The sequence below is a fragment of the Culex quinquefasciatus genome, chromosome 2 (genome assembly GCF_015732765.1).
Source record: "Culex quinquefasciatus strain JHB chromosome 2, VPISU_Cqui_1.0_pri_paternal, whole genome shotgun sequence".
Taxonomy (NCBI): Eukaryota; Metazoa; Arthropoda; class Insecta; order Diptera; family Culicidae; genus Culex; species Culex quinquefasciatus.
In genome coordinates, this window is record NC_051862.1 from 170,446,923 (window position 1) to 170,468,303 (window position 21,381).

Here is a 21,381-nt window from a genome sequence, read left to right on the forward strand (position 1 = left end):
CAACAAGTTGTTTAGAATAGTGCCCTACACATGCTGATTCCTTTTGGTAACGATTATCCCATTCCTTGTAAAGTTATGGAAATCGTCATTAATCAATGATTGCCAACTAGGTCGTCAATGACTATGCCACAAAATTATATAAATTTTGAAGCACAATTGATTTAGATCAAAAATTCCTTCAGTGGCTTCAAGAAGGCAACAACCGGCACATGCTGATTCCTTTTGGAGCTGAAATTCGTTAAATTGAATTTAATACAGAATATTTTATAGTGATGATTAATTTTCTTCGAAAATGATCTACGGCTTCACCTTAAGGGGTCGCTTTTTTTTGGGGCAAATCGCAAAAATGTTTGCAGAAAAACATCGTTTCAGTATTTTTCTGCCAGGTGGCGCTGGTCTCGCCCAAAATTGTTCAAGTGTGAGATTCTAGTAAGACATTTAATTTCCTACAACTTTGTCGAAGGGTGCAACCGATGCAAGTTGATCCTGATTTTTGGTGATTTTTTTTTATTAAAAATGATTTTCTGATATACTTCATATATACCCCTTATATACTTTCAAGTATATCAGCCAATTTATTTTCATGGCATTGCTAATAACTCATCAGTATCAACTCGGATATTCTTGCACCCTTGGACAAAGTTGTAGGAAATTAAATTTCCTACAAGAATCTCACACTTGGACAATTTTGGGCGAGACCAGCGCCACCTGCTGCCAAAATCCTGAAGCGATGTTTTCCCCATACATTTAAGCGATTTTCCCCATATAAACTTCAAAGATAAAACGTGACCCCCTTACCTTAACCGTTTTGGCTCAAAATTGGCACAGTTACTTATTATTGCCTAAAGAATCGAACCAGGGGGAACCTATCTCTTCAGATTTTCCAAATTTTTAAATTTTTCTTGTCACCCGAATTTACATTTACCCAGAAGGGTATTTTTTTCATTTAGAACAAAATTTGTCGTTTTAAAATTTCATGTTTTTTCTAACTTTGCAGGGCTATTTTTTAGAGTGTAATAATGTCCCGCCCGTGTGGATCAATCGGACCGCGCACTGGACTAACAATCCAGAGGTCGCCGGTTCGAATCCCGCGGCGGGCGCTCTAAAATTCTTTGTGTAAATATGGGTATTCGGCGCCGTCGCTCCGTGCCATACTTTCATACACTTAGGAGCCCAGGGCGGCGAAGTCCTCGTAGATAAAAGGAAGACACTAGTGGTTGGTACTAGCAATGGTGGCCGACAGCTATAAAGTCAACTTCGTTTCGTTTAATAATGTTCTACAAAGTTGTAGAGCAGACAATATCAACAATTTTAGCTAGATCTTAGCTAGACTACGTTGTTTCCATACCAAAAATAAAGTTTTTTTGAAAAATGATTTCTTGATCTTTTGTGTGATCCATTTTTTTTGTAAGAAAATGAGGAAGGCACCAAACGTATCTTTGTTATTTTCTGGCAACACTACTCCCTCTCTCTCTGTTGGTCCTTCCAGTGTGCGATTCTTGTAAGCATGGTGTGTCCTACAACAATGAACCAGTCCCATTAGCACGTGTTTTTCCGCTGCCATTCGTCGTTGGCCAAGTCAGGCCAAGACATGCTCGGGCGGTGGGAATGGGGAAAAAACGACCAACTCCGGCTCCTCTAAGCTAGACGTTTATCCTCCCTCACATGCTCAAGCTATAGGAGAAAAGTTCCAAACACGCGGTGGAAAAACAAGCTTGACGTGTCGACCAAAGTCTTGCTTTTCTTCTTTCTTTCTGTAGGAATAGGATTTCAGTGGAAAATCTGTTGGTCTCAGGTCCGAAAATAAAAGCTTCTAATGGGCCAAGTTGGGATGCAAGAGTGAAGGCGAAAGAAAAAAGCAAGAACAAAAACTTTTCACGATAGTATAATCGGAGATGAAACACTAGCTAATCAGGTTTCGCCCATTTTGCCCGTTGGTCCGTTGTTGATGATGAGCACGGGAAGATTTAGCCTTTAGCCGGGCAAATGGGCTTGGGAAAATCTTTTAAAATGTTTTGTTGAAATGAAGGAGCAAAAAGTGGTGATGATTTGATTCCGAATGGTGGGCGCGCTTTGTCTTGTGATGAAAATTGTGCTTTTTGGGCATCATAAAGAGAAAGTTTTAATTCTAATGGTCTTTGTTTGGATTAGGTTTTAGTGAAAAGGCTTAAGTTATTGCACTTTTCAAAACGTTGGGCAATTCTTCATAAAACCGAAAACCGGAATACACAGTAGGATGTAACAAAACGGGTTAATTTTGCAGGCAATTCAGGGCATGAGACCCTAAGTGTACTGAGCCCGAATCCCAAATATGAGTTTGATTGGTTGCGACAGGACCTGGGATTTAACCTGTAAAATCGATGCGTTTTGGTTTTTGCCAAAATGAATGTTTTGTGAAAATTAAATATCAAACATGATTTTTGAAAAGGATTATAAATAGATAATTTTCCTCATTTTATATTTAAGGCCAAATTCTCAAAAGTCACATGTACATTAAATGGCCGAAAAAAACGGGTCAAATATGTTTAATTAAAAAAAAACAAATACCTGATTAAGTTTTCATTGAGTCTTCAAGATTTTTTTTTCCTTTGCTATGTCAGAGCACTGACGGCTAAGACCATAGTTGGTCCAAGATTTTGTTTATTATTGAACTACATTGTAGGTATATTTTTGATTAGAGAAAATCCCGTATTCTCGACAGTTCAAACTTTTGGTTAATTTTGTATCTTAATTTAAAATTTCACCATGATGGCTAAATTATCATGCAATTTTGCTTGATTCTTGATGCTTGATATAATGTTTCAAGCATTACTTCAGTTGAAAAAGTTTTTGCGTTCCTCACATCAATGATGATGAAAGGCTCTAAAATCACTTGAAAAATGAACTTCTTAATTTGACCTCCTAAATCCACCTTCGTGTATACATATCGACGCAGAATCAAATTCTGAGCAAATGTCTGTGCGGGTGGTTGGATATTGATAAAAATAATTGCACTTGCACGGTGCTCAAAATACCGTTATTATGAAAAAAAAAATGCAATCCGAGATTTTGGGGTCTATCGATTCCTTACACCATAGGGCACCTCTGTGCAAAAAATAAAAACATTCGCTGATGTAGTTTTCGAGATACAGCCCTTTTAAGATGTTACATCCGATTTTCAATAAGAAAACCAAAACAATCTATACACTTTCAGCATTTCAAAGAATATGCATTTTGAGATAATGATGAATTTTGCTTCATATGACTGTCAAGTATCTCTGGGCAAAGTTTCAGAAGGTTTGCTGATGTAGTTCTCGAGATACAGCCATTTTAAAATGGTATTTCCGATTTTTTATAAGAAAATCTGTAAAATCAATACAATTTCAGCACTTTAAAGAATATGCATTTCGAGATAATGATGTTTTTGCTTCATATGACAGTCAAGTATCTCTGGGTAAAGTTTCAGAAGGTTTGCTGATGTAGTTCTCGAGATATAGACTTTTTAAAATGTTATTTTCGACTTTTTCTAAGAAAATCTATAAAATTGATAGAATTTCAGCATTTCAAAGAATATGCATTTCAAGATAATGATTGATTTTGCTTTATATGACTTTCAAATATCTCTGGGCAAAGTTCAGAAGGATTGCTGATGTAGTTTTTGAGATACAGCCGAATTAAGATGCTATTTCCGACTTTTAACGCCGATTAAATAGATTTTCTTTGAAAAAGTCGGAAATAACATTTTAAAATGGTTGTATCTTGAGAACTACATCAGCAAACCTGCTGAAACTTTGTCCATAGATACTTGACAGTCATATGAAGCAAAAAACATCATTATCTCGAATTGCATATTCTTTGAAATGCTAAAATTGTATAGATTGTTTTGATTTTCTTATTGAAAATCGTATGTAACATCTTAAAAGGGCTGTATCTCGAAAACTACATCAGCGAATGTTTTTATTTTTTGCACAGAGGTGCCCTATGGTGTAAGGAATCGATAGACCCCAAAATCTCTGATTGCATTTTTCTTTTCATAATAACGGTATTTTGAGCACCGTGACTTGATTATCTCTCTGAACCGATTTTGTCCGTTTTGGCCTCATTCGATCCGTTTTGGGGACTGATCTCCACTAAGTCACTTTCTATAAATGGTGATGTTTAGTTAAGTAGGGGAAAGTGGGGCAAGTGTAACAAGCTAAGGTAATGCTCGTAATAATCCATTAAAAACGTTCAAAAATGTATCGGATTTTTTTATAATCATCTTATTCCAGGTCTTGGCTAAGACTTTGTTAGAACAAATTTTAAAAAATCATGTTTTTAATGTAAAAATTGATTTTAATTTTTTGATTTTCCGTACGTTCTACTCAACTAGTGGGGCAAGACGAACAACCCGTTGGGGCAAGAGGAACAATGCATGAAAAAACATGTTAATTTGCTAACAATTCAACTGTTATCACTTAGATACATCAGGATGTATTTGAAACGTTTCTTTCATTTTTAGATTAAGTAATAATATTTTACTAAAAATTTGATCGTTTTTACGAAACAAAAATTATTACTTAGATGATAAATACTAAATTTTCATAATATCATCATATTTTGTAGGAACATTGTTCTAAACAATTGTTTATCAGTTTTTAAGTACTTTCATGTATTTATTTCCCAATAAAAAATGTTGTTGCAGCAATTCGTATTTTTTTCCATGCTAAAAATCCATATGGTACACTTGCCCCACCTGAAAAAGATTTTTTAAAAGCTCTCAACAAAAATAACCAAAAGTTTAATCATACTTTATAATAGGTGCAAGTCATTGGTAGGGACACTAATGATCTTGGAAAAATATCATTATGATATAATGAACCTTCACACGAACCCTAAGCCTTATTTTGGACTTCCCAAATATTATAAGAAAACTAAGGTTTTGAAAAAAACTTCATTAAATCTTATGCCCCGTGGCGTTTACGCCATTTTGGTGGTTATGTGGTAGTCAAATCAGCTAATTGCATTGCTAACAACAATTCCTCATACTGGAAATAATCAAAATTTTAAAAATTACGACCGTACGAGCGATTGTTTCTCTTGCCCCATATGGTCGTCTTGCCCCACCTTCCCCTACTTCAAAAGTTATCTTTAAAAAGCAATTTTGACTAAAGTCCGGAAGATTTACATTTAAAGGGTGGTTTTTGTAAGGAAATCCATCATGTTATACATTTTTTTTTTCCAGCGCATTCAAAATGTTGAAGATCTGACAACCCTATCAAGGTTTTGCTCACTTAAGTATTATTTGCATACTTTCTTTAGGCCGGATCTCAAATATGTTGGTGAAAAAGTTGTCCGGAACTATCATACGATCCATCGTTAGATAGGTTATCAAAAAACCTTTCCAACGAGCCCAAAAAAAGATTGAGGATCTGACAATGCTATCAAAAGCTATGAGCAATCATGCTAAATCATAGTTTTGACGGAACAAAAAAGGATTAAAATTATAAAAGATCTTGCTGATGCAGCTTTATGGAATTAGCCGCGTAAGCTCAAGCTTTCTTCATGTTATGGTTTTTATGGCAGAAACGTAAGTTATGTTTTTTTTGCTTTTTGTTTGCATGTATTCAGGCGCCATTGAATACAAGCAGAAAGCTTTTCAATTGATTTTAGGAGGAAGGCACCAATCACTGAGGTGGTTTAAAGTAACGTTTTAGATGTTGAAATCAAATGTCAAAGTACTGATGAGTCAACAAAACGAGCTGAATTTTTTTTAAAATCATTATTATATCCCTTTTATGATAAAATTAATTGTAGTTTCAGGGTATTTTTAAATTAAAAAAAGAGAATAAATTTAAACATTTTGAACTATGATTTTCAGATTTTTTAATTAGTCTGGTCCTGAAAGTCATCAAGAAGCAACTTGAATTTTGAACCTTCAAAAAGTTCCACTTGTTGATTCCGCTACACTTTCATGTCATGTATACCCTCAGAATAGCCCACTTGAATCACTTTGGAATCTATGATCAAGCGGATTGGTTGCTTAGCTGCTGGCTTTCACCAACTTTAGCTGCCAAGGCAAAACTTTCAAGTAGGTACTTGTAAAGTACTTTTCCTCGCTGTTTTCACCGCCAGTGGCGTGGCGCAGCCCTTAACGTGTGTGTGTATGTGTGTGTGTGTGTGTGTGTGTGTGTGTGTAAGTGTGAGTGTGTGCTTTCATAATAGTTTTCCCAACACTTTTCCCCCGTATACGAGAGTGTTCACGTGGGGATGACTTTTCCGGGATTACTATCCCTCCACGGCTGCAACTTAATCTAGCAAAAAGGCTTGCGGAAGCTTTATGACACATTAAATTTATCATGCCTCCCGGCCATCATTATTCCGCCGTCCTGCGAACTCTTCGCCCGGCTTGGGAGGCGGATCAAGTGCTGGCCAACAGCATTTGGGATACCTTTGGGGATGTTACGGTAATTGAAATCATATGCACTTTACTGCTGCTTCTACTTGTCGGGAAAGATGTATGAAGTTATGAATAGTGCTCGGCAGAGGTTGACGCAGAGCACTTCTAGCCACAAAAATTAATTAAAATATTCATTACTGGTCTGCGGTGATGGGAGTAGCAAACTTACTACCCACAGTTTTTTTTTTTTTAGTTTTGTGGTTGCAGCAAGTGAAAGGCAAAACAATTTAAAGAGCAATACAAGGTATGCAACATGAAGGAGTTTATGTCAATAGCAGCTTCGAAAAAAGATCCTTTTGTTAGAAGTTTGTTTTCAAAACAAGGATGATTATATATAATATGTAGGTATAATAATATATAAAACTGACCTACACAAATTTACAAAAATGACTGCGCCGGATCAACTTGAGGGGAAGCATGACGTTTTGGGTCCCCAGAATCACGTGTACTTTGAATTTTTCAAAAAATATTTAGACATGGTCGAATGGTTTTTCTCTAATCTTGTAAATTTGGTTGGTTAAATGTCACCTCTTTTAATTAATTTTTATTGAGAAAATGTTTGAAAATTCAATTGATGAAAATTTCCCTAGTTCCTTATTTAAAATTGCAATTTTTTTACACGAATCCGGCATCATTCATTTTTCATTTCATTTCATTTCATTTATTGGATTGTTTTGGCAAAAACATCAGTGCAGTAATTATCCTAAGCTGAGATATGGGGTACCTTTCAACAGCTGACTAATTCAAACGGTGTTAGAGTTTACTGGTACACGAGAGAAAAATTGAGCAGGGGAAGGAAAAAAGTTACAAAATAACCTTCGAAATTGCTAATAGATAGGGGATAGTTAGAGGAAAGGAGGTATTTCTTATTCTAATATCACATCAAGGGGACATCCGCTGCAGCAGAGGGTTAGCTGAGGTGGCACACCCCATCCAAAACTTTGGAAGCACTCGTTGAAGCCAATCGTCAATCAGCTCCATCTTCGCCATCCTGTGGACGTCGTCAGTCGGGTGGAAGGGATCCAGGTTTAACACCATCTTCAGCAGCCGGTTCTGCTTCACTTGCAGTTTCTTCCGATGTGAAGCAGCGCAATCGTGCCACGCCGGGTAAGCATACGTCATCGCCGGTTTGAGCACCGTCTTGTATAGCAGCAGTTTCGAGTTGCGGTCCAAGTAGGAACGCCGTTTCACAAGCGGGTAGAGCATCCTGGTGATCTTGTCGCACTTGGTCGTGGCGTTCTTGATGTGCTTCGCAAACGTCAGTTTCTTGTCCAGGGCGGCCCCCAGGTACTTGACGTCCTCCGACCATGGCACATGGCTACCCCACACTGAAACCTCCCTGCGGGGAAGGTAGCGTGGGCTTCGCTTGCGTGTGAAGAAGATCGCTTGCGACTTCTCGGCATTTGTCTTCATCTTCCACTTCTTCTGGTAGCGTTCGATGGCGTTTTGGGCGGCTTGCAGCTTGGTCACGACGATGGTTGGGTCGGAGTCTGACGCGAGGAATCCCGTGTCGTCGGCAAAAAGGAAGTAGCTGACGCCATTGATCATTGCCAAGTCCGCCGTGAATATGTTGTAGAGCGTGGGACTAAGGACGGCACCTTGCGGGACGCCGAAGAGAACTTCGTGCCGGTCCGACACATGTCCGTTTACCACAACGTGGTACGATCGGTTTTGCAGGAACGAGCGGACGATCTTCAGGATGTACAGCGGAAAGTTGGCGAGATACATCTTGAACAGGATTGCTTCTTGCCACACTGAGTCGTACGCTTTCTCGACGTCCAAGAGCACCATGCCGGCTGACTTGCACCGCGCGAAGTTCGCGCGCACCTCCTTCACGAGCCGAACGAGCTGATGATTGGTGGAGTGCCCTCGCTTGAATCCGAACTGGGTGTCCGGAATAACCCGCGTGTTCTCCAAGTGTTGGTCGATGCGCACCAGAATTACCCGCTCCAGGAGTTTGCTGAGGGTTGGCAGCAGGCTGATCGACCGATAGTTCGAGGGGTTAGTGGCGTCCTTGTTTGGCTTCGGAATGCCTATCACCACCGCATGCTTCCACGCGGCTGGGAAGTATCCGAGTCGGACACAGGTGGAGAAGATCTTGGCGATGAAAATGTGCGCCTTCCGGGAAGCCGCTTCAGCACGATGTTTCTCAGTTGATCCTGGCCCGGTGTTTTCTTCGCCTTCAGTCTTCGGATGAGCTGCGCCACCTCTTTGGGACGAACCAACCACGAATGGTTGTCCGCCAGCGGGGTCCGATCGATGGCATCGATGGAGTTGTTCACCTCTGCGACAGTCACTGGATCATCAGGCATCTGGTTGGTGTGAGCGCTAGCGAAACTGGCCGCCAGTAGTTTAGCCTTCTCGGATGAGGATGCGATGATATTTGTTCCCTTGCGCAAGGGAGGGCTGTACTTGGTCGTCTTCCTCAGGGCCTTGGTGATTCGCCAAAGCGTATCCCGATCGTCGTGCAGCGTCCGTAGCGTGTCCTTGAACTTGTTGAAGTTTGCCTGGTTGCACTCCTCTCGAATTCGCCGATTTAGCGACGACACGATGTCCTGGTAGATCGGGTCCCGTCTCCTGTACCATTGACGCCTTCGCGTGTTGCGGAGCGCGATCAGCCGGCGAGTGTCCTCCGGGATTGCAGCTGTTTGGTAGCTACGCTGTTGAACTTCTGGAACTGAAACAGCTTCGGCGTCCAGCAGGATCTTGGTGAAGAACTCTACCGCTGCGTCAACATCGGCTTCCGTGTTGAGGTCGGTGACTTCGGGGTTCAGCAAGTCCAGCTTCGCGTTTATCTCCTTTGGAAGCACGACCAGTCAGCACGAGCGTAGCAGCGAAACTTGGGGGATGACTGCTCAATCGGAGCTGACAAGCTGACGTCGAACAGCACAGGCTGGTGGTCTGACGAAAGCTCGTTCAAAGCGACCGGTTTTGTCATGTCCAGCAAGTTGTTGGAGAGCGCCAAGTCCAACGTCGAGGGTCGACCACGCCCCGCCGGGTGAAACGTGAAGGCGTCAGGAAGTGGACGAAAAAGTTGCGGCTGGCTGCCTCCTGGAACATGACTGTTCCCGCTGTGTTTGCTCGTGCGCAGTTCCAGGAACGATGTCGAGCATTGAAATCACCGACCACGAAGAAAGGCTCGGTCCCTCGCGTGATGGTGGAAATGTCGCGGCGGAACTGTGTCCATGCTGAGCGTCGTCTTGCCCCGGGAAGTAGGCAGCGATGATGTGTACGTTTCCGTCCGCTGTACTGACGGAAATGCCAACAGTTTCGATGACCTTGGTCGAAAAATCGAGCTCAGTGTGCGTTAGGCCCTTGCGGACCGCTATCAGGACGCCGCCGCCTCTTTCGGCATCGGCTGAGTCGCGGTCGAATCGAACACAACGGAACTTTGGATGGTAGAAGGCTTGTTCCTCGTGCAGCCAGGTTTCGGTCACGATTCCCACGTCCACGTCGTGCCGTTCCAGAAAATCAAAAAACCCTAGCTTCTTTCCGTGAACGGATCGTCCGTTCCAATTAGCCACGCGCAAGATATCTACAGCGTTAGACACTGTAGATATACTTGGCTGTAAGCTCCACGAGAGCTTCGAGTTGGTCGAGTCGCGATTTGCAGCTTTTCAGCCGGGCGAACACTTCTCTCGCAAGGGCGAGGAACTCAGACATTGTGAACAGATTGCTGTTGATGTTGTTGCTGCTCCCTTGGGACAGCGCTTCCGCGAATGTCATGGTCGATGTACCGACCGGTGAGTCGTGGCCGGTGCTACCGTTCTGCGGCACGGTGTTGCGGGGAGGGGTCAGGATTGGGGGTTTGGCGTTCCTGAGTTGTGCTTTCTTCTCGGCCAGTTTGGCCAAGTAGTTTTTCCGAGTTGGACAGCCACGGTAGTTCGCGGTGTGCTGGCCGCTGCAGTTCGCACACTTTATCGCTTCTCGCGTCACGCTCTTGTCCACCCTCGCCAGGTCCGCTTTGTTCGGCAGCCTGCACTCGGCCGAGAGGTGCTTCTCGACACATTTCACACACAGCGCCGCAAGATTGCAGTTGCGCATTCCATGCCCGAAGCGTTGGCAACGATGACATTGAACCGCATCTGTGGGTTTCCGCTCGTAGTAACGCCAACGAACGACGATGTTGAACACCGCCTTCACCTTTGCAGATCGGACAACTTCACTGTCCCTTTGGCAAAGTGGAGAAGGTACAGCGCACTCTCCTCCAGCCCGGCCACTTTCCGCGAGAAGAGTTTAAGCTCCTGGACGTGGACACCGAGAACAGCCAGCTCAGTTTCCAGTTCAGCTTCGTCGTACATTGGTAGTCTCAAAAGGACTACTTTCATCGGCTGTTCAGCAGCGGGGGTGTACGTATGGTACTGGATGTTGGCACCCCGAAGGGCCGCGAGTGCACTGCGGAAGGTGTCTTCACCAGAGCAGATTAGCTGTACGCCAGTCTTCGTCGCCTTCATGTTGAACGCTGTTTGCTGGATTCGGCTTTGCCCCAGAAATTCGCGGAGCTGCCGGGTCGATTTTCCGACCACCGAGATAGGAGGGACACGTACCTTCTTTCCTTTTGCTGGTTCCCCGATTCGCAAAACCGGGGGTGGTGTTGGATTTGGCGACAACGAAATTGGGTCGTCACCCTGCTCATCCTCCAGCCCGTCGAACTGGTTGCTTGTCGGTATGTTGACTTCAATCACCTTCGTTGAACCGTCACCACCCTCGCTGGCGCTGTCTTCGGTGTCCATAGCAAGTGCCGCTGCTGCTGCTGCCGCTGCCGCCGTCGTCGACCGCAGGTTGTACGGGTTCTTCGTCGGTGTTTCCTCTTCGAGGTTAGGGTCGTCGTCAAGCTTGCGTTTTTGTGCACTGTTCACTTGTATTGCGCGTATTGAGAAATAATCAGTTTTGGTGATTATCTTAAAGGGGTCTCAAATATAGGAGCGCAAGGATTTTTTCGAATTATCGCAGCAATCGTTTTGATTTCTATTTTACATTGCTGTCAGTTCAGCTCAATTGTTTATGCTTATTTTTTTTAGTTTTGAAAGTCCTTTTTGGAGGTGAGCGTTTCAAATGGAAATGATATTTAATATTAAAAATTTATCTTCTTCCTTCTATTGCAGGGGTCATGTTTGATTAAAATGTTTATATCCATCCTGAGGCTTCTTCGCAACATAATTATTTTATTATGTAACGCAGTTAGAGGGATGTGGTAGAGATTTTGTTACGCTTTATACTTTTCTGTTTGCCAACAACGGATTCCGGATGTGACCACCGGGGAACATGGGAACCGGCCCATGAGACGAAGGTGTACACTAAAAGACTCTCCATTCAAAATCATCAAGTTTTATACGTAGCGACGCGTCGCATGACCAGTTTACGCTTTTTCTTAAGTACGGTTCTGGATGGGACCACCGAAGATCGTGGGACCGGTTCCGATGTACCAGTCTAATGGATTTTGTTTTGTTTGTGTATACTTGAGATGAGATGATAAAATAAATAGAATCAAAATGGAAACTAAATTCTTGACAAAACTGGATATTTCGGTTGCTCGTTCCCCGGCTATTGCAGAGTGCAGAGATTTTTCGTCAGATTCTTTTGATAGTTTGCGTAGAACCAGAGAGAAGTACTCAAGAACTCTTTGGTGGAACCGTGTTTCGGTAAATTGTTGGTCATTTTGCCATTTTTACTCGTCACGAGACGTGCCGTTTAGCATCATCAAAATCAAGGATGACAGCCCTCAGGCCGTTGACCTTAACCATCAGGAAGTGTCCATTCTGGGCATGCCCGGATTAGCTTATTCATGGACACAAAGTTCTCCAAAGATGGGGGAGCTGACGGAGCCAACGCTGTGTGGCCATCCGACCCGGTATCCGGTACTATCAAGCCTGCCGCAAAAGTCTCAGAATCACAGATTCCACCACAGCAAACCAACAAGCAATCGTCAGCCAGGAGACAAAGTTCCTTCGAAAATCTAGGATTGACAGTCAACAAATATTTGAAAAAAAAAAATCTAAGCCTACTCTCCGACCTTCTCTAGGTCTTCCAGGGTTTTCCAATTGCGACGATATTTTTCTGCGGCAATTAATTGGAGCGCAGGATTCTAATTTTTCTCGAAATTATTAATACCGTTTGCGCCGTTTCTTCGGCCGCATTTTGCACTCCCGTGTCCGCGGAGTTCACCTGGTCCGACAGTATGCCGATTCGCAGGTAACCGAACCGTAAAACAGCGAAAAAATCGAAAAAATATGCACCACGAAAACGTTGGTTTGTTTACACTACCAAGTCAGGGTGTCAACTGATCCGGCATCATTCAAAAATGTAAAATTAACATATTTTTTTTATGCGTGCAATGTTAAGAAAATATAAAATAAATACAGTTCAGACTCGATTATCCGAATCCTCGATTATCCGAAGTTTCGATTATCCGAAGCCTCGATTATCCGAAGGTTTGTATGGGACTTCGGATAATCGAACCACGAACAAAAAAAATGTTTTCGTATTTTTTTAATTTCTTGTTTTAAGCATTAAATTTGAGTTCTACGACCCCATTTTAGTCAAATTTGATTTGTTGATTGCACATTAAAAAATAAATGCATTTTTTTCAATATTGCATTACCGCCACTTTGGCAACCATCTTGGATTTTCAAAATTCTAAATCATTTTAGCGTTGTTTAGGGGTCATACCTAAGCTCGACAATCAAAAATTAGACAATGAAAAATATTTTTTTTTCGTGGTTCGATTATCCGAAGTGAAATATTTCCGAGGCCTTCGGATAATTGAGTCTGGACTGTAGACGCACTCCGAGTTCAGAGATCTTAAATACAACTGTGACCGTTAAAATACAATATGTTAATTTTGTCAACACTTTAATTTTTTTTTTGTTTTTCTGTTAAGAATAGGCAAACATGGGCACTATTTTTTAAAATTGAAAAACTAAGATTTTTTCAATGGAAATGGATTTTTGAAAATTAATAAAGCCGTTGCAAATATTTTTCAAAGTTTATGTCCCCTCCCCCACCCCTTCAAAATTGGTCTGAAAAATCAGGGGCAAAAACAATTTTTCCAGAAAACTTCAAATTTTCCATGAAAATAGAAGTCTAATCAACTTAAAACAATCTAAAATGCATTTTTCTGCATTGATAATCATATTTAGCATGCTTGGGCTTTTTTTTTAAATGTTTTGAATTTTTGATGAAATTCCAATGTACAGCACCGCAAAAAAATATTTTTCGCAAAAAATAAAAAAAAATGGCAATACTTAGATATTTTGGAAACTAATAATTGCACAGTTCAACAAAAAATCAAATGTTTCTTGTCTCTGAGACGAGTATATGTGTTCCTAGTAGAATTTTGCCTGCTGAATCCGAATCCGGGTCCAGAATTGCTCCAAATGGTCCCAATTTTGAGATACACCCGTTTGAAATATTAGTTTAGGTCAAAATTAACTACTTTGTCGACTATTTTATAAAAGAACTATTGAATAAACAACTAAACCAATACATGTATCTTATAGTTCACGTTTTCCCCTTTCTGAAACACCCCTGGTTTTTAAAATTTAATTGTTTCTACGCATATTTATAGCCATTTTAAAATTATATTTTCAGTTGGTTCTCATTCAAGTTTTTCCAACTTGCATGCAAGCCATATTATGCTGGGATATCAATAATAAAAATCAAAAATGCTTTGCAGAACGTTAAATAAGTATGTCTCGGTAATCTAATTGATCATATTTCATGTGATTTTGTCTGCTGAATCCATTCCTATCATTAAATTTTTTCAAAAAGGTCAGCTTTTTGAGTAAAAATTGAATTTTTGATGATTTTTTCAAAATAAAATCTATTTTATGCTAAAGTATGACTCAGAGATGACTAAATGTCGATGTCTCGTCAGCCTAATTGATCATTTGTAATGTATTTTTGTCTGCTGAATCCATTCCAATCATTAGATTTTTTCGAAAAGGTCAAGTTTTTGAGTAAAAATTGAATTATCGATGATTTTTCAAAATAAAATTTATTTTATGCTAAAGTATTACTCAGAGATGACTAAATGTCGATGTCTCGTCAGTCTAATTGATCATTTTTTATGTATTTTTGTCTGCTGAATCCATTCCCATCATAAGATTTTTACAAAAAGGTCAGGTTTTTGAGTAAAATTGAATTTTCCATGATTTTTTCAAAATAAAATCTATTTTATGAGCAATTCTCTTTGAAATTGGCCGATATCGACCATTTTTTTTGTTATATTTTTTTATTTGGCTCAAACTTTGTGGGGGCCCTATGACTAAAGAAGCTATTTTGTGCCATTGGTTCACCCATACAAGTCTCCATACAATTTTGGCAGCTGTCCATACAAAATGGTACGTAAAAATTTAAACAGCTGGAACTTTTGAGTGAATTTCTGATCAATTTGGCGTCTTCGGCAAAGTTGTAGGTATTGTTGAGGACTATTGAGAAAAAAAGGTACACGGAAAAAAAATTGCCAAATCCTTTATTAACATTTTTTTACAATTACTCAAATTCCCAAATGTTGAAAAGTTTTAGAGGACAAAAAACCCCATTTTTTGGGCCATAGAGAAGTATGTTCAAAAAATCTGCCGCCTTGTTATGAATTTTTGAAAAGGCAGTAATTTTTGGAAAAAAAAAATTTCATACAAAACAAAATGGCTCAAAAAATGGGGTTTTTTGTCCTCTAAAACATATAAAAAATCTCGAAAATCAAAAAATACGTATTTTGGTAATTTGAGTTTTTGTGAAAAAAAGTTAATAAAAAATTCGGCAATTTTTCCGTGTACCTATTTTTTTCTTAATAGTCCTTAAAAATACCTACAACTTTGCCGAAGACGCCAAATTGATCGGAAAATTCACTCAAAAGTTCCAGCTGTTTAATTTTTACGTACCATTTTTGTACGGACAGCTGCCAAAATTGTATGGGGACTTGTATGGGTGAACCAATGGCAAAAAATAGCTTCTTTGGTCATAGGGTAGGCCCCACAAAGTTTGAGCCAAATAAAAAATACAACAAATAAAAATGGTCGATATCGGCCGATTTCGAAGAGAACTGCTCATAAAATAGATTTTATTTTGAAAAAATCTATTTTTACTCAAAAACTTGACCTTTTCGATAAAATCTAATGATGGGAATGGATTCAGCAGACAAAAATATATTACAAATGATCAGTTAGACTGACGAGACATCGACATTTAGTTATCTCTAGGTCATACTTTAGCATTAAATAAATTTTATTTTGGAAAAATAATCGAAAATTCATTTTTTACTCAAAAAGCTGACCTTTTTGAAAAAATCTAATGATGGGAATGGATTCAGCAGACAAAATTACATGAAATATGATCAATTAGACTGACGAGACAACGACATTTAGTTATCGCTAAGTCATACTTTAGCATAAAATAGATTTTATTTTGAAAAAATCATCGAAAATTCAATTTTTACTCAAAAAGCTGACCTTTTTGAAAAAATCTAATGATAGGAATGGATTCAGCAGACAAAATCACATGAAATATGATCAATTAGATTATCGAGACATACTTATTTAACGTTCTGCAAAGCATTTTTGATTTTTATTATTGATATCCCAGCATAATATGACTTGCATGCAAGTTGGAAAAACTTGAATGAGAACCAAGTAAAAATATAATTTTAAAATGGCTATGAATATGCGTAGAAACAATCAAATTTTAAAACCAGGGGTGTTTCAGAAAGGGAAAACGTGAACTATAAGATACATGTATTGGTTTAGTTGTTTATTCAATAGTTCTTTTGTAAAATAGTCGACAATGTAGCTAATTTTGGCCTACACTAACATTTCAAACGGGTGTATCTCAAAATTGGGACCATTTGGAGCAATTCTGGACCCGGATTCGGATTCAGCAGGCAAAATTCTACTAGGAACACATATACTCGTCTCAGAGACAAAATCTTGTTGGACTGTGTTGCAAAACAATTGGACAGGTGTATAATGCATTTTTAAATATATTTTTCATTAAATGTTGAAAACATGGCTCGTAATATCAATTTTCATACTTTTTTTATTTTTTGCCCCCCCCTCGACTTTGGTCAGAGTCGAGGGACATAAACTAAAAAAAATATTTGCAGCGGCCCAACATGGTTTAAAATATTTTGCCCACTCTCATTTTTTTTTTTTTTTTTTTAGGAGATGCCATATTATGTCCGCTAAAACGTTTTAGGAATTTTGAATGTGCCATAAAATCTTTCAATTTTACATAACAGTCTCTTTCTTTGACACCAAATGTATGTCTATTTACGGTTCCAAGCTACAAATCATTGAAAAACTTGACTAAGTAAATATCCAGAAAAATATAAGAGGTTCTACAGAAGTTATTCCCATAGAACAAAGTAAAACGGAAATCCACCAAGGGTCGATTGCAATGGTTGAGTGAGTTGACGGAGTCGTTTTTTATGTTTATTAAAGATTAAATACAAACATGCGTTTTTCTCGAACCAAAGCGCAACCAACCACGCCGAAAACAGAAACTTCTTTTTCATCTCCAAAATCACAGTAACCACCTGAGCAAAAGTTTTCCAAGATTCATATTTCATCAGCTTCCACAACAGTCGTATTTCCCTTCCACGCTCGAAAGAAAGAAAAAAAAATCGTTCTGCGCCAGGAATAACTTTTCACGCGTCCAACGACGGTGGGCTGGAAAATCCCCGGCTGCGGAGTAGGTCACCGGAAAAATCGTAACTTTATTTGTGAACCGCCACGCGACGGTTTTCCTCATTTCCGGACCGCGCAATAAGAAGATGGAGGAAAAAGGCCAACAACACATTAAGGGTGGGCACATTTCGATTTCCCTTGAGAAGAGGTGGAAACAAGTACAACTTTTTGGGCAAAATGACTTTATTTCTTGCAGTTGAAACGTGACCCCCCAACCTCACTGTTTTTTTGTAAAATGAAGAAAAATTAACCAACACAAACTGATTTACGGACGCTCTGCAGTTTTGGCGATGAAGTTTTTGAGCGAAAAACGCAATAATTCAATTTTATTACAGTTAGTTATTGCACCTGTCGCGAAATTCGATGCCACCCCCGCAGCCAGGGGCTGTCACCTCGAAATACGAAACCGGATTGGCTTCTCGCGCTATTTAAAGGAGCTGAGCTGGTGCTCAGGTGTGCCATGCCGTACTTTTGCACGGTTTGGCGCGTCTGAAATAAGCGAAAAGGTAATCTGCCCTAAATCCGAAAGTTAGAGTTTTTACTGTTGCATCGAAGGCTTGAGTTCGGGTTGACGGTGGTTGACTGGGGTGCAGCAGTTTTCGCTTTTCAGGATAAAACAGTCACAGCTCAGCCGGGATAATCTGGAGTTAAACTATTTATTTGATAACACCGAGAGCTGGCTATTTGCCGTTCAGAGAAAGTTTACTTTCTCGTATCGAGGGGTGTACCTAGAGATCGGAAACTCGCTCGAACTCAAAGTTGAGTATTATATCACTTGAGTGTCTAATATCAGTATTATTACTCTTATTTCTGATTCATTTGTAATTCCGAAACAGAGCGATCGTCCAGAATGTCGGCAACGCATTATTTTTTGTGACTTTCTCAACAAAAATGTTATTTTGCATAATTGGTTAGGTCATACACATTTTGACAACTGTTCATAAAAATACTCTTTAATCTATAAATTTTCCAAAAACTGTAACTAAATCCACTAATTTTTCCAGTTTTTTTTTGTGTTCATCCGAGCAGACGGAAATAACTTGGGAATAACATTTTTTGATATTTGGAAATACTAGGACAAGCCGGGTCCGGTGGTTTAGTGGTTAGCGTGGTAGCCTCTTACCCCAGCAGGCCTGGGTTCAATCCCAGACGGACCCGGTGGCATTTTTCGAGACGAGATTTGCCTGATCACGCCTTCTATCGGATGGGGAAGTAAAACGTCGGTCCATTTGCGTAAAAGAGGTTATGAGTGACTCACCACACATAACCTTCGGACGCCTAGAAATGAGCAGAAACTTGCAACAGAGCCCACAAAAGACCCGGGGGTCGTAAAAGTGGATTGCTTTGCTTTAGGACAATAACATTTTATGTTATTTATAACAAGATTTGTTATTCGTCGTTATGAATTTTTTGTTATTGGATTGTTATTGAAATAACAGACTTATAAAATTTTTAGTTATTCTTCGAACAAATCTTTGTTATTATTTTTTGTTATTTTAACAATTAATCCGATCATCCCAATAACAGTTGGCGGTATTCTTCCATAACAAAAAATGTTATTCCAATGTTGTTTTGGCTGTCAACCAATATCAGACCAATAACAAATTTTGTTAGAATAACATAGACTGTTATTAAACTCTTATGCAAAAATGGATTTTTCAAGAAGATTCCAAAAGAGCAATTCTCTGAGATTTCGGTCATTCGATTTTTTGTGTTTTTTAATCCGACTGAAACTTTTTGGTGCCTTCGGTATGCCCAAAGAAGCCATTTTGCATCATTAGTTTGTCCATATAATTTTTCATACAAATTTGGCAGCTGTCCATACAAAAATAATTTATGAAAATTCGAAAATCTGTATCTTTCGAAGAAATTTTTTGATCGATTTGGTGTCTTCGGCAAAGTTGTAGGTATGGATTAGGACTACACTGAAAAATATGATACACGGTAAATTTTTTGGTGATTTTTAATTTAACTTGTTGTCGCTAGAACTTGACTTGCAAAAACACTATTTCTATTTTTTATTTTCTGATGTGTTTTAGAAGATATCAAACGCCAACTTTTCAGAAATTTCCAGAAAGGGCAAAAAAAATGGTCAAAAAATCGTTCAACTTCATTTTTCGATGTAAAATCAAATTTGCAATCAAAAAGTACTTTAGTAAAATTTTGATAAAGTGCACAGTTTTTAAGTTAAAGCCATTTTCAGTCAACTTTTTTGAAAAAAGTCGCAGTTATTATTTTTTTTTAAATTAGTGCCCATGTTAGCCCCCTCCTGAAAATATTTTTAAAAAGCTGAGAAAATTCTCTATATTTTGCATTCCCTTAGTTGCTGAGATATTGCCATGCAAGAGATTTGATGTTTTCTAAGTTTAACTCAAACAACCCACCATTTTCTAATATCGATATCTCAGCAACTAATGGTCCAATTTTCGATGATAGAATATGAAACATTCGAGAAATATTCTGATCTTTTCGAAAAAAAACTTTAATTTTTTTAAATCAAGACTAACATTTTAAAAGGGCGTAATATTGAAAATTTGAGTCACTTTTTCAGTTTTTTTTGCATGTTTTTTACGTTTTCTACTATATAATGATACCATTTTCATTTAAATTGTAAAAAGTTGCGTAGAGGCATAGAAAGTGACATTACAAAAATTACTGAATACTTATTTGTGTACTAAATATTTTAAATTTTTGTGAAAACACAGCCAAAAAAATTGTAAAATATAAAAAAGTAAAAAAATTGAAAGTACACGGATAGAAATCCTGTCCGGGAAATCGACAACATTGTTATCGATTCGTTCTGAAATTCGTTTCAGAATGTTGTCGACCAGTCGTCCGGTAACATTTGCAACAAAATCGAGAACAATGTTGTCGATTTTGAGTCGTCACGGTTGGTGACGCCTAGCAAAACAAAAAGCACGCAGCCATCCCGAATGGTTTAATCGGTTTTTGAATTGACCGTTGGTTTTGGTTTTTGAATTGACCGTTTCTTTTGGTTCTGTAAAACAGTTGATTCGTTTTTTATATTGATTGAGGCAAAAAATACATAATTAATAAAAAAAACTAATCTTTGTGAGTGTGTGTGTGTGTGTGTGTGTGTGTGTGTGTGTGTGTGTGTGTGTGTGTGTGTGTGTGTGTGTGTGTGTGTGTGTGTGTGTGTGTGTGTGTGTGTGTGTGTGTGTGTGTGTGTGTGTGTGTGTGTGTGTGTGTGTGTGTGTGTGTGTGAATTTGGGGATTTAGGAATTTAGAAATTTAGAAATTTAGGAATTTAGGAATTTAGGAATTTGGGAATTTAGGAATTTGGGAATTTGGGAATTTGGGAATATGGGTATTTGGGAATTTAGGAATTTAGGAATTTGGGAATTTGGGATTATGGGAATTTGGGATTATGGGAATGTGAGAATTTGGGAATTTAAGAATTTAGGAATTTGAGAATTTAGGAATTCAGGAATTTAGGAATTCAGGAATTTAGGAATTCAGGAATTTAGAAATTTAGGAATTTGGAAATTCGGGAATTTGGGAATATGGGAATGTGAGAATTTGAGAATTTAAGAATTTAGGAATTTAGGAATTCAGGAATTTAGGAATTTGGGTATTTGGGAATTTGGGAATTTGGGAATTTGGGAATTTGGGAATATGGGAATGTGAGAATTTGGGAATTTAGGAATTTAGGAATTTAAGAATTTGAGAATTTGGGAATATGGGAATTTGGGAATTTAGGAATTTGGGAATTCGGGAATTTAGGAATATAGGAAAATAGGAATTTAGGAACATAAGAATTTAGGAATTTAGGAATTTAGGAATTCGGGAATTTGGGAATTTGGGAATATGGGAATTTGGAAATTTGGGAATTTGGGTATTTAGGAATATAGGAATTTGGGAATTTGGGAATTTAAGAATTTGGGAATATGGAAATTTGGGAATTTGGGTATCTAGGAATTAAGGAATTTGGGAATTTGGGAATTAAGGAATTTAGGTATTTAGGTATTTAGGAATTTAGGAATTTAGGAATTTAAGAATTTGAGAATTTGGGAATTTGGGAATTTGGGAATTTGTGAATTTAAGAATTTGGGAATTTGGGAATTTAAGAATATTGGAATTTGGAAATTTGGGAATTTGGGTATTTAGGAATAAAGGAATTTAGGAATTTAGGAATTTAGGAATTTAAGAATTTGGGAATTTGGGAATTTGGGAATTTAGAAATTTGGGAATTCGGGAATTTAGGAATATAGGAAAATAGGAATTTAGGAATATAAGAATTTAAGAATTTAGGAATTTGGG